At 40.0% G+C, this 13,648-nt stretch overlaps 1 pseudogene across 1 annotated transcript; it reads left to right on the forward strand.

Moving 5' to 3' along the window:
* The first annotated feature begins 3,901 nt into the window (after positions 1-3,901).
* LOC145094682 (putative pectin methylesterase CGR3) lies at positions 3,902-7,281 on the forward strand (annotated as a pseudogene). Its single transcript, XR_013703484.1, has 6 exons — positions 3,902-4,038; positions 6,279-6,318; positions 6,404-6,445; positions 6,523-6,897; positions 6,975-7,030; positions 7,130-7,281. The product of XR_013703484.1 is annotated as a putative pectin methylesterase CGR3 (transcript).
* Positions 7,282-13,648: the final 6,367 nt, after the last annotated feature.

Genomic DNA, 13,648 nt, shown 5'->3' on the forward strand with positions numbered 1-13,648 from the left:
TCACGACCCAAAATGCACTCAATGACACCCTAATACTCACACACAGCCGCCCACCGATGGTGGTTGTTGGTGGCGGAAAATAAATATTGGTGGCAACCACCATGGTTGGTAGCCATGGTGGTCTTTTCTTGATTTCCGGCCATCCTCATGCATCAAATGGATGAACGCATACTCACTCGTCACCCTAACCGGACACACGTACAATACACACAGAATGACACCCACAACCCACGACATGAACAATTCTGAAACAATAGCTCACACAAAAATAAAGAAAACCCAACCGCAACCACCTTCTCGGCGACAGGAGATGGTCGGAGGCAACAACAGCGTGACGGTGGCGGACTTCGGATGAAGCGGAGCAACAAAAGAAATGAGAAGAGGATGTGTGCAACCCAACCGCGAACAACAACAACACCCACGAACTGTGATTTACGATCACTTTGTGAGTCTTCCTCTTCGCCGGCGACAAAACCAAGTTAATGGCTGCTCCGGTGATTCTTCGGTGGTGGTGAGGAGATGGCGGATGGGAGGGTGGAGAAGAAGATGGTGGCGGCTAGGAAAGGATGTGCTAGGGTTTGGCAATGTAACAATAGGGTAAAGAGATTACCGGGTATATCCTGTGTTCCTCCAAACTTCGATCCAAATATCCAACTTCCGCCCCTCCTCACAATTTTGTTTTCAATTTAACTCTGAAACTTACACTTTAGCCCTTGCCCTCGGAAATCTTTACAAAGTGGCTAACCGCCACAATTCCAAAAATTATGACAATTAACTCCCACAGCTAACATCCCTTAATTATTATGGATTTAGGGCTCGTACAAAATAATATAAAAATATATTTCTCATCCCGAGGTTCATTTATTTATTTAGTTTATTTAATATTGTTTATTTATTTAATAAACAGGGTGTTACAACTCTCCCCCACTTAAGTTAGATTTCGTACTTGAAATCCTTCCTTACTATTCTTGATACGCCATACAACTTGATCAACTCGGCCACAACATCGAACATAACCCCAACCTTCCCAAGGCAACCAAAACTATCCCTCGCAGGGTCCTAAAACCCAAAGATGAACGAATTCCTTGCAACAGGATCACACCACTCAATCTGAAATTCAAAGTCTCGATATGGTCTGACTCCCTGACAAACCGCCCATATATAATCATTATAGCTAGATCCTATTGTGGGTGACTTAGCATTACTCAACTATATGTTAAGCTTACCATACATGAAATCCTAAAATACCATTACTGCTTGAGACTCAAAACTGTCTGAAGCACCAATCTACCCGAAACACTGAACTGCCTGAAACAACATGCTGCTACATGGCTGCTTTCCAAAATCTACCGAGACCTTCCTGGTCTCAATCCATTTTGCAGTCATCTGAAATACCGGATTATGGCCCGACTGATGAGCTACGAGAACTACCACACATTCGTCCCCATGCGACTTTCAAATACAATCCTTTTTTCTTAATAATTACCACTAGTTATCTTGCCACTGCGGCTCTAACAATTTTATGATCTAACTAATCGGGTCCATACGTCAGATCCTGACATCACCCAAACCCATTGCTAAAAGTGAGTGCTACATGACCAAGGGTAGCCTTATACCACAAACGACCTTAAACGGTCCATCGCTTCCTTGATCCCTTGACTACAATGATGTTCCTACGGTCTTATCACTAGCTCAAACAGGTCTAATTCATCTAGGAAAACCATAAACCAACCTGTGGATTTGTCACGCCCTCACGGCTGCACCCGAACTGGTGGGTACCACTGTTCCTTTCACGTTCTAACAACACGCTCATGCTATCTACAAACCTAGTGAATGCTACGACTACACCCACAAACTTACTACACTCTAGCACTATCTTCCAACCTTGTGATTGCTATGGCTACACCCGCAGACTTACATCACTTCTAACACTATCTTGCTGCTATTGAATGCTACGACTACCCTCGCAGACTTACAACACCTTCTCACACTATCTGGCTGCTAGTGAATGCTACGGCTGCACCCGCGGACTTACAATACTTTTTACACTATCTGACTGCTAGTGAATGCTACGGCTACACCCACAGAATTACAACACTCTAACACTATCTAGCTGCTAGTGAATGCTACAGCTACACTCGTAGACTTACAACACTCTAACACTATCTAGCTACTAGTGAATACTACGACTACATCTTCAGAATTACAACACTTTCTCGCACTATCTCGGTCGCTGATTACTAAGCCGAACACATCCAACATCCAACATACACACGACCTATCATCCCAAACTGAATTCATGTCCTGACTGGAATTCCCAACCTGATTCCCTAAGGCCTGCTATCATCACTACTAGAAAAACAGCCTTTAATGACGCGCAAACAATGACACGCAGTGATTTACGATACACAAAAGTGGGCGTCCAAAAAATAATGTCATCTCTTATAAAATTTGAAGAATAGAGGGCACGCATTTGTGCATACCCTAAAATTAGTGTCCAAAAAACACATGGTGGGCGCATATGATAAAATGTGTGTCGTGTGCGCACGTCGCTTTATATATTTTTTTTCATAAACACGCGTTTTAGAAGCTCGCGGGGGAAATGAAATTCCAAAAGTTTGAAAAGCCGCCATGTTCTCCTCTACCTTCTTTCAATCGTTCTTCTCTCTCTCTCAATCAAATACCAAAAAAACTTCAATCGGAGAGCCACGATGTCTCTCTCACCGTCACTGCTCTTTTCTCCCACAACATCATCACAACATCACCAAATCTCTGATCTCCAACCAATGTCTCCACCTATTCTCTTCCCCCGCTCTAATTTGCTCAGTCAAATATCCAAAAAACGAACCACGATGTGCTTCTCCTTTCTCCCATCCCAGTCGGCAGAAATCAAGGAGTCTCATGCCTAAAATTCTATATAGGGCCACAAAACCGACTATTGTTGGAACTAGGGTTCTGGTTCTTAGTGAAATCGAAGGTTTTTTGGTCACCGGGCCATGAAATTGAAATCAAATGGGTACAGTTCTTGGAACCACGACTATTGTTGGAACTAGGGTTTCGGTTCATAAACCCTCCATCTACTTCTCTCAATCTTTAGTTCCTCAAGTAACGAGTCCTCCATGCTCACCGCCATTAGCCATCGCCTCCCTGTGAAGCCACCACCGGATGGAGATCGTCGCACCTCATAGATACACCAAAAACCATCAACTTCTCAGCAAAAAGGTTACACACACACACTTTCTCTTTCTCTATCTAATCATCACTCGCGCACTGTGGTTTTTTTTGTTTCTCGTATTACGATAAACTGTTTAATCAATTGTTGATTATTTGCTTGTTAAATTCGAGGAATATAGCAGCATGAACAATGAATTATGTCAAAAAAACAGTTGATTAATGCTTTTGAATTGATCGATTCTAGTGAATTTTTTGTTATGTGTATTGAGTGGTAACGAAAATTGGTTGATTGCTTGTTTTGCTGGGCTAAAAATGATTTGAAGAATTCCGTGTTAGGTTTTCGTCATACATTCATACCAAGTGGTCAAGTCGCTTAATGTATTAGTTTGGGACACTTACGTTCTCTCATTTTTTTCAAAGAGGATTTTGAGTCTCGCTTATTTTAACTCGATAATTATCCCGATTAAAATTATCCATCAACATGTTTTGGAAATGACTGTGTTAGTTTAAATTAGTGAAATGTTCATCAGCTTCAGAACAATTAAAATTAACGGATTGATTTAGCCATTTAGGATACTAAAATCTCAGCTATTGAATTAAAATTGCGGAACACCCCATTTGTCACTGATATTGGATCCATTGATCTTTTAAAGTTACCATTGTTTCAGTTCAGATAACTCAATTCAATTCATAATAAAACGAGTTAAACATTTTTCTGCAGGTGAATCACAACATATAGAGATGTCAAGGAGGCCAGCTAGTTTATCAAGGCGTTTGGGTGATGGAACTGGCATTCCCTTTAGGGGATCCTTGAATCCAAAATCACGCCCTTCCCCTTTCTTATCCATTGACCTTGTTCTTGTGGTAATCACACCTCTTAAAGCTTTTGCATCTACTGTAACATCTGTTACTCATGATTTATGTGACATCCCCAAATTCTCGGCCAGAAAAGACCGATTTTCATTTATGCTTTTAAATAATTTCAGAGTAAATCCTTTTGATTTGAAAGAGTTGCGGAATTTGTTCCCAAAACAAAACATGATAAAATGATATTTATCAAAGCATTTCATCAAGAGATGCATTTCATTATATAATCAAAACTCGGGATGTCATGTTCCGATACAGACCATAAAGCATAAACGATAAACATTACAAGTCATTCAACAAATATATACATATACAGACTTGTAAACAACACAACAAGATGATCCATCCATCTTACGCCCTTGTGCCACTTCCTGTAATACAAATAAAACTGAGTGGGTCAGGCTTGGGAGCCTGGTGAGCATATAGGGTTTTCAACCCACAGTAAATAAGTTATATTTAATTTCACCAACCAATCACTATCCCGATTACCCATTCCCGTTATCCTCACTTTACGTCCCTAAAAGAACTATCTCAAGGGACCTAATCTAGGATTTTCATCGGGACGGACATTACTGCGAAGGGGTTTCCTCAACAATAGATATCCTAAAGGCAACCATGAGGGGGATAGAGTACACCGGTGAACACATCGTTCACAACACCTACAGGTTATGAACCTGCTAGCGTTCCACTGGACTGTCTAGAAAGAGTCCGTGGTCGTTATCCATACTCCGCTAAATAACTAGATCAACAACAACAACAACATCGAGGCCTCTCATCTGTTTATTACACACCAACTATCTACCCATGTTCTACCCAACATATTAGTAGATAAAAATATACATTTGTATACATAGTTTAAAGAAAACCTGTATAGCATGCTTGAATCAACACATATATCACATAACAGACGAGGCACACACACACATAACACATGTCTCATAAAGAAATAAGCAGATCTATAAGATAGAAGAGAGTGAATACTCATTCACACATAACACAACCAATTATATACACATAGCACGTATTTTATATATAATACTTCGTATTATTGTATTTGGAAGAAATAACTACACACTCACTTGATCAGAAGACGATCCGACAGCACTACGGCTTATAGAAGTACTAATCCACAGCAGATCTGGAAGATCTCCTCGAAAATCGAACTTCTCGCAGGCAGAGCTTCGACTCGGGAACTGCGCTTCTCGGGATCTTCGGGGTCTCGGGACTTGCCTCGGGGCTAGAGTATGATACCGGGGCTTCGGGGTAGCTTCGGCACGAAAAACGATGCAAAAGACTAGAGAGAAGAGAAGAAAATGAACAAGAAATGAGGCTGTCTTCGGATCCTTTATATAGAGGCTGGAACCTCGGAGTACGCGGGGCGTACAGGCGTACGCAGCGCGTACGCGTCCGAAATCGTCATTGCATGCGTCATCCGAAGTGTCGACACTATCGGAGTTACGCGATAGCGTAACCTCGTACGCGGGGCGTACTCCGGATTACACCGGTGACACGGCTTCGGATAATGCCTCCGATTTTGAATTAAATAAAAATATAAAATGATTAATAACTTCGGAAATCCATAACTTCTTCATACGAACTCCGTTTTCGACGTTCTTTATATCCACGCTCTACGACTTTCGTTTAGACTCCGTCGGCTAATTTTGACTTTATTTTTATTAATTATTTTTAATAGGCCGCGACAGAAACTTTCGTTATAAATTCATAACTTCTTCGTTTGACGTCCGTTCTCGCCTAACTTTTTATCGCTTCGATACCAACAATGAGATCTTCGATTCTCATTTAGATTGCTTCGGCTAACAACCGATCGATCTCAATTCGAGTATTTCAGGTTGTATACCGCTAAGCCGGAACTTCGATAAATCATAACTTCCTCATACGAAGTCAGATTTGGGCGTTCTATATATATTCGGAAACCTCGTTTCGACTACTACAACATTAACCAAAGATATTAAGTTTATTTTACACTTAAATTTTGACGCTTATTTTTATTCTTAATTAATCAGACCACATAATTAAGCAATTAAGCACAAAACACATAATACTCAAATAATACATTCTTATTATTTCAAAACGGGTTACAAAGGTTAACCTAGACTATTATATTGCTAAATATGGAAAGCCCGGAAACACAGGCGTTACAATTTATACCTTTGATACTCTTTTTCTCTTCTTAAAAAAATTCTGAGTGAGACTTTCCCTTCTCTCAAAACTTTCAGGGAGCTTTTCTCATAATTGGCTATGTTTATAGTGGTTCAGGTTAGTACATATGAATTTCTTTTGGCTAAAAAAATTCTATATTCTCCTATCTCAACTTATATCAAAGTTATCTTTGTAACAACAGGTGGAAGAAATATTGATAAAGTGGCTCTAAGTAGGCTTGAAGGTAAACCATTTAAGATAATACTAACAATCAGTTATCTACTGAATGATTATAAATTTTCTGATATGTTGAATATGCAGGTGGTGTTTCATGTTCAGCAGAGATTAATCAAGCATTACCATATCTAAAAAAAGCATATGGTGAAAGCATGCATAAAGTTCTACACATGGGTCCCGATTCATGTTCAGTGATGTCCAAATTATTGAAAGATGAAGATACAGAAGCATGGGGTCTTGAACCTTATGATTTAGATGAAAGTGATGCAAACTGCAAAAGCCTTACAAGAAAATGGATTGTTTGTGTTACTGATATTAAGTATCCTCTTCCTTATAAATCATAATCATTTTCTCTTGTTATTGTTTCAGATGCTCTTGACTATTTGTCACCAAGGTACCTCAACAAAACTCTTCCATAATTATCAAGAGTATCTTCAGATGGATTTGTTATTCTCTCTGGTGAGTTTTTTTTCTTTTTTTTTAGCAATTATTCACTTATATTTTATAAAAATAATGTTGATTTTATTTTGATAAAGGGTATCCTGGTCAACGTAAAGTCAAAGTGGCTGAAATGTCCAAATTTGGTCGCCCTGTAAGTCCTCTCTTATATTACTTGATCCCAATTACTTCAAATTTAAAATTTAAAGAAACATTGAATAATAAAAAATGAATTTATATATATTTATAATAGGCAAAATTGTGAAGCTCTTCGTGGTGGATTCGGTTTTTTGTTCAAACAAATTAGAAGAAAATGAAGTTGCTACTAAAAAATTCGAATTGGCTGCAGCCAAGAAGGCATACCAGTCAACGTGTCAAATTTTCCATCTTAAATCACTACATTGAATTTAATATTTTGATGAAATATGAAATATGGAAAAGGTAAAAGGTAAAAATGGTAAACTATATACCTCAAATACCATGCTTACACAACAACTTGGATTTTTTTTATGAAGAAGATGTATATTATTATTACACTCTTATTTTCATGTTTTTTTTAAGTATTGTTTTGTTGGAACAAATGATTATTTTTAGACTGTTTTTAGTACCTTTCTCAGACATTATATGATTTTTATTAGGGGGAAGGTAAATTCAATGTTTTGTGTGTACATTTGGAAAATGTCATGCTCATTTAATGGAGCTATTTTGCATACAGGGACATTATAGCTATTATTGCAGTCCATAATCTATGGTTAATATTACTAAATATTTTATTTATGATGTTTTTTTAAGGCTACTTGAACGGGGTCTAGCCTATGTTGGAACTGATTATTTTTCATTTTCTTTGTGGGATAAATACATTGAATATGAGTATCAACTACAGAAATGGTCGAATCTTGCCATGATTTACACACGTATATTGGAGATTCCTAATCAGCAGTTGGATCGGTATTTCAACAGGTGATGATTGATATATGTTTTTTCAACACAATCTTTCTTTAATTACTTAAGCCACATCTTTTCATTCTACTTTTTTTTTACGTTTGATAGCTTTAGGGAATTAGCTGCTAGTCGCCCTTTACCAGAACTGAGAACAGCTGAAGAACTTGAAGCTGCAGCAAGGGCAAAAGGGGAATTCAAGAATCAAGAAAGTGAGGGTGAGATCCATCCGAATGATGGATTAGCAGAAGCTAAAGAGTTGGAGACCTATATTTCCCTTAGAGAAGAACTTTATAAAAAAACTAAGGATTTCGATTCTAAAATCATAGATTTTGAAACAGTCATCAGGAGACATTATTATCATTTTAGGCCACTTAATGTTACAGAGCTTGAAAACTAGCATAACTACCTTGATTTCATTGAAGGATGTGATGACTTGAACAAAGTAATCAAACTATATGAAAGATGTCTAATTACTTGTGCAAATTATCACGAGTATTAGATATGTTATGTTTTGTGCACGGAAGGTAGAAAAAATATGTGATAAGTTATAAAAACTCTTTGATCGATTAGATCTTTGTAACAGGTAAATAAAGAACGTAAAAAAACAGTGAAATAAAACACAAGTATGGATCTGAATGAGTCGAATGATTAGATTAACTCAATCCTCAGCAGAGCTCGATTAACAACTTCCACTGTAGAGGATTCTAGGGTTACAAAAACAAGAACGATGAATATGCTTGAAAATACTTATCTAATCCTCTTGTTCTAGGATGCATGCAAGCATCTATTTATAATAAACCCTACATAAAACTCACGGATGGACAGGCCCATACCGGAGACAAAACACGGACTAGTTAACGAGCCCAATAGACACAACACTAAGCTGGACCTAACAATCTCCCCCTTTGCATCAATTTGGAGCGAGACAATTATTTCTTCTTGCTTGGACCAGCTGCTGGAACTTTCTTGGTTGTATCAAACAGACGCGAGATCAGGGCGAGAATAGTCTGTCTGAAGCGAATGTACCATTGAATCATATCATCAAAGTACTTCTTGTCATCCGCTGAATTTTGCTTGCACAGATGGATGATCCCTAAGACATGTTCCAAACATGCAGTGGTATAGAGATGTTTGTCTGCCAAAGCGAAAAAACATTTCTAGCCTTCGTTTCTGGTAAACATAACGGAGTTTCTCTTTGGATCTATCTTCCCCATCTGCATCATGTTTAGGTCACTTGCTGAGCCAACAGGAGATATGGTAGGCTTTTTCTTGAATACAGTCGTTATCTCTTGATCCATCTTAGCGACTTCCATAATGTAACAAACAAGCATCCTCTTGATGTGGTCTATGATCGGACCATATTCTGCTTCATTAGTAAGAAGGATGTTGTGCAAGATGATCTAGTCGTGTGGATTCAAGTTGGGAAGATCAGAAAGCGAGATGGCATGTTCGGTCTTGGCAGATCCTCTCAGCACCTTAAACCGAACGTTAGTGAAGTTTCCTTCCTTGTACGGCTTTAGAACACGAACATTGATAATCTTCTGAGCGCTCCATGTTTGGTACTGTGGTTGAGCGGCCCTCAGATAGAAATCGACTAAGTCCCTGTCAACCTTTGGATGAGGATGAGGGAACTCAGCAACGTTGTCAAAGGCATGAAATACGAACACCTTTCGGGTCAGTGGCATATCGAACTGAGAATCGATAGTATTAGAACGATCTAAAGAGATCACCGGTTCTAGCCACAAGATGCTGGGTGTTTCGATGGCTTCTTTCAGCAGCTTCTCAAGAGTCCAAGGAGGAAAAAGAGTTTTCCTGCTCTCGAGAAGGTCGTGTGCTTCAATTTGTCTTCTTTTGGCTTCTTCAGCCTCTCTAGCTACACGAGCACTGAGATCAACATCTTTATCTCGACCATGCTTCTTTAGAAGGTCGGCAATGGTCTCCTTATCTTCATCATTGCTCTCCTCAGCAATTTTCTTGCCCTTGTCTTTAACACCAGAACCTGAGGCTTGGCCTGTAGGTGGAGGTTCGGTTGTTTGTGTTGCTGTTGAAGAAGGAGACGGTTGAGATACATTCTCTTTTTCTCCCCCTTGTTTCGGAATGGACACGAAATCAAGGAGCCCTTCAATCCTGCTCAGTAGAGAGAGGGCACGAGCAAGCTTTTCTGCAAGAGTTCGCCTGACAGAATAGTTGAGTATCAGGTCATGTGCTTCCAGGATGTTGGATATGGCTGAGTGGACATCCAAAACACACGAAGAAATTATCTCTCTTTCAGATCGAAGAGACTCAATCTCCTTTTGTGAGTTGGAGAGGTGAATACTCTTGACCTTAAGAGCGGTGGTCTTCCAAGCAAGAGCATCCATGAGGGAGTTCTTAGCAGCTAGATCGTCTTGAAGCTTGGCGAGGCGCTCCTCAATGGTTGTCTTGAAAGCTGAGTTGTCGTTTGAGAGAGTTTGACGAAGAGAAGCAAACGACTTCAGCTCTGATGCAAATGATGAAGCCAGCTGATTGACAATGGGTTCCAGCTTTGTCTTGGTGGCTTCAGCATTTTCCTGTAATGATTGTAATAAAGAAGACGCATCAGTGAATAGTTTATCGACTTTTTCGGGCACTGCCTCACAGGCTTTGGTTGAGGCATCAATGGATGCAGTAGCGGAGTCAAGAGAGAGTTGATGAGCTTTGGAAAAAGCATCAACAATCTTCTGAATGGCAGCTTCAGAGATGGTAGACTGGGATGAAGAAGAGGAGGCGATGAGCGAATCGATCTTGTCGTGAAGCTCCTTGAGATGCCTCTTGGTAACAGGAGCATCATCATCGTCGTCACTTTGTACTTGAAACGGACTGTAATAGACCGAATCAAAAGTCATATCCTCCCCGCCGAGGAATGGTTCTTCGTCCTCTGCTACCTGAGCAGGAGATGATGGTGATGGTGAGGGTGGAGGCTCAGTATTTGTAGTAGGTTCGGGTTGAGTGTTATGTTTTGTAGTCGGTGAGGGTTTGGGGGCTGAAGTGGCTTTGGGTGCGTCAGTATGAGCCCCCATATCCGATACGTTGGTTCTTACGTCTGCAGTGGTGGTGGTTGCTTCGGTAAAGATGGGTGGGGGTACTGGGATGGAGGTGGATGGTATTTGAGTGGTGGATGTGATGGGGGGGATGGAAATAGGAATTGTAACTGGTGGAGAAGAGATTGGAGAAGTTGAAAAGTGAGCTTCTGGAGTAGGCGATCGTGGTGGAGTGTTACCACGAGGAGATCCATCAGAATCCGAACTCTCTCCCTCAGATTCGCTTTAGGAGGAGGCGATTATCAGCTTTCACCTTGGTTGAGTTTTTCTCTTCTTCGGCGGAGGAGACTGAACAGTCTGTGTAGTTTTACGCTTCTTGGGAGAAGGGCCTTTTGCTCCCTTACCAACTTGCTTGTCTTTGCCTTTGTCAGTTTTATTTCCCCTTGGCGCAGGCTTGTCAGCGTCATGGATGGACTTGAGCATTTCAGGAGTAAGCTCTCTCGGACCAGAGCGTCGAAACTCCTTGTAAGTGAGAATAATCCTGCTGTCGGCAGGAACATCTCCATACATCGTCTCTGGGATTGAGCCAATAAATTGAAATTTTGAGGCATTAGAGACAATGATCTTCGTGGTATGGAAAGTACCAATCGAAGACATTGGAGCACCAGCAACAATGGCGACTTGATACTTGTCCATCACCCATTTTGTAATGAGAGTCCAAAATCGAGCATAGGAAATCTCGGAATGCCGAGAAGTAGAAGACAGACTCTGAATGAGTTGTTGCCATAGGACCGACCCGTAGTCCAAGTTGATACCATTGTAGATCCCGTAGAGTATCGAGATGAACAGACGGCTTGCTCCGTGTGATCCAACACTTCGTTCAGACAGACCTTTGAATAGTACTGTGAACAACCCATTCCACTGAGGAGGCAGGCACGATTTCTTGAATTTCATGATCGTAGTCAGCACCTCAGTGTACCCCATGTTGTAGAACATTGAAAACAGGTGACCCACCGAAATCGATTCTGGGTTAACCCTAGTTGAATCAGGTTCAAACCCTAGAATTGAGCAAAACCTCTGCTTGGAAATTGACGCCTTGTGATCGAGCACGTCAAAGAAGATCTTGTCGACTGCCTTGTCGTAATGAGCAGTGGCGAAGATCTGAGATAAGAACTCCATAGGAACTGTTTCAACCTTGATAAGAGCAGCAGCAATCGGCGAGTACTTGAGACACTCGATTATCGGGAACATGAAAGCGTCGTACACCTGAGGAGTAAGATCGATGATCAAACTCTGCTGGGGACGAATCGGCAAGATGTGAGAGGTTGCATGAACTGATGAAGAATCCGCCATTGTTGTGAAGAAGATGGGAGAGATGATGAACAGTAGAATGCTTGAGGGTTTCTTGCTCTCTGAAACATGGGGGCAGTAAAGGGGTAAACAATGGTTTACGTTATCTTTTATACTGTAAGTAGAGGAGAGAGAAGAATTTGTCCCAAATCTTCGAGGGAAATGCGAAGGGTTTTTCGGAAGTGATGGATGTGTGACAGTGATGAGCACCGATGATCACGCATGAGAGAGAGTGTCAGTCCCGATTAACACGCCTTCTCATCAGGCGCCGTTTAGAAATGAAACGGTTCCTCTTCACACGCCTGGCTATCAAGCGTCGTTTGAAAATCAAATCGATTGGACTCCCGCCTGAGTCAGCGAATTATCATCTTATCCATTTAACGTCGTCGTAAAGCAAAGATGCCCGTGTGGATCAATATTAACCACAACCCTTTTTTATAATTTCACATCTCCAAAAAAAAACCTTGTAACTGATGAAACCAGAATTTTGAAAAATCAAAATGATTTTTGTGCTGAGTGTGTAAAAGTAAAGGAAATAAAGCAACACATATGAGGGATTTTGTGATGTCATTAAAGACACGAAACAAAGGATCCCGGGCACGAATCTCTTCCTTCAAAGTCAAGAGAGACTTTAAAGTGTTTGTGTGGTTTCCTGTTAAATAACGATCAGACACTTATTGAGAAGTGTTGAAAGGCTTCTTTTAATTAGGCTAATTTGGGTGGCTTTAGCTTCAATTCAGAATTCCTAATCTTGATATAAGACAGAAAACGAATGAAGTACTTGTGAGACCTATGTAGTCTATTGAACAAGTAGGCTTGAAACAATTTAAGTGGCTAGATAAAGTAGTTTATGTAAAATCTCAAAAAAAAAAAAAAAAAAAAAACTGGATTCCAAGGGAAGAAATGTTATTGGTTTTAACAATTTCATAGAAATCACTCAAAAGGAAATTAGAGATTTTACTTTGTATCCCCATGGATAAGTCCGTCAATTCATTAGTGAAAGCTAGAGCAAATTTATTGTTCACCGTCAATGCATAGTAGGTATGGAATTGTGGGTTTCACTTAGCACGTAGTGGCACGAAGCTAAGATCATAAACACATAAATTGGGTAACCATGAACCTCAGTGGTAATTTCTGAGAGTCTCAAGTGTTACGTTTATGAAGCGAATGAGATGGAGAAGTAGTGTAGATGGTGTAAAGAAATCAAAGTACCTCTGCTGTTAAAATAGGGACTAAGCAGAAAACTCTTATCTCATATGAGAAGAGAGTTAGGTAGCTTATGATTAGAATAAATATGAAAGCCTAATTGTGAAGACAAGGTTTGTTTGTACCAAGTCAGTAAGGCTATTATTTAGAATCAGGTGAGACTTTGGACACATATAGCAGCATGCTTCTAGGGACACTTAACTAGTGAAATGATTTCCCCACAAATAGACACACAAAAAGATAAGACATAAAAAATATAAAAAAAATAATAAAAA

This window comes from Lactuca serriola, chromosome 3 (genome assembly GCF_051521515.1).
Source record: "Lactuca serriola cultivar US96UC23 chromosome 3, Lser_US96UC23_V15, whole genome shotgun sequence".
Taxonomy (NCBI): domain Eukaryota; kingdom Viridiplantae; phylum Streptophyta; class Magnoliopsida; order Asterales; family Asteraceae; genus Lactuca; species Lactuca serriola.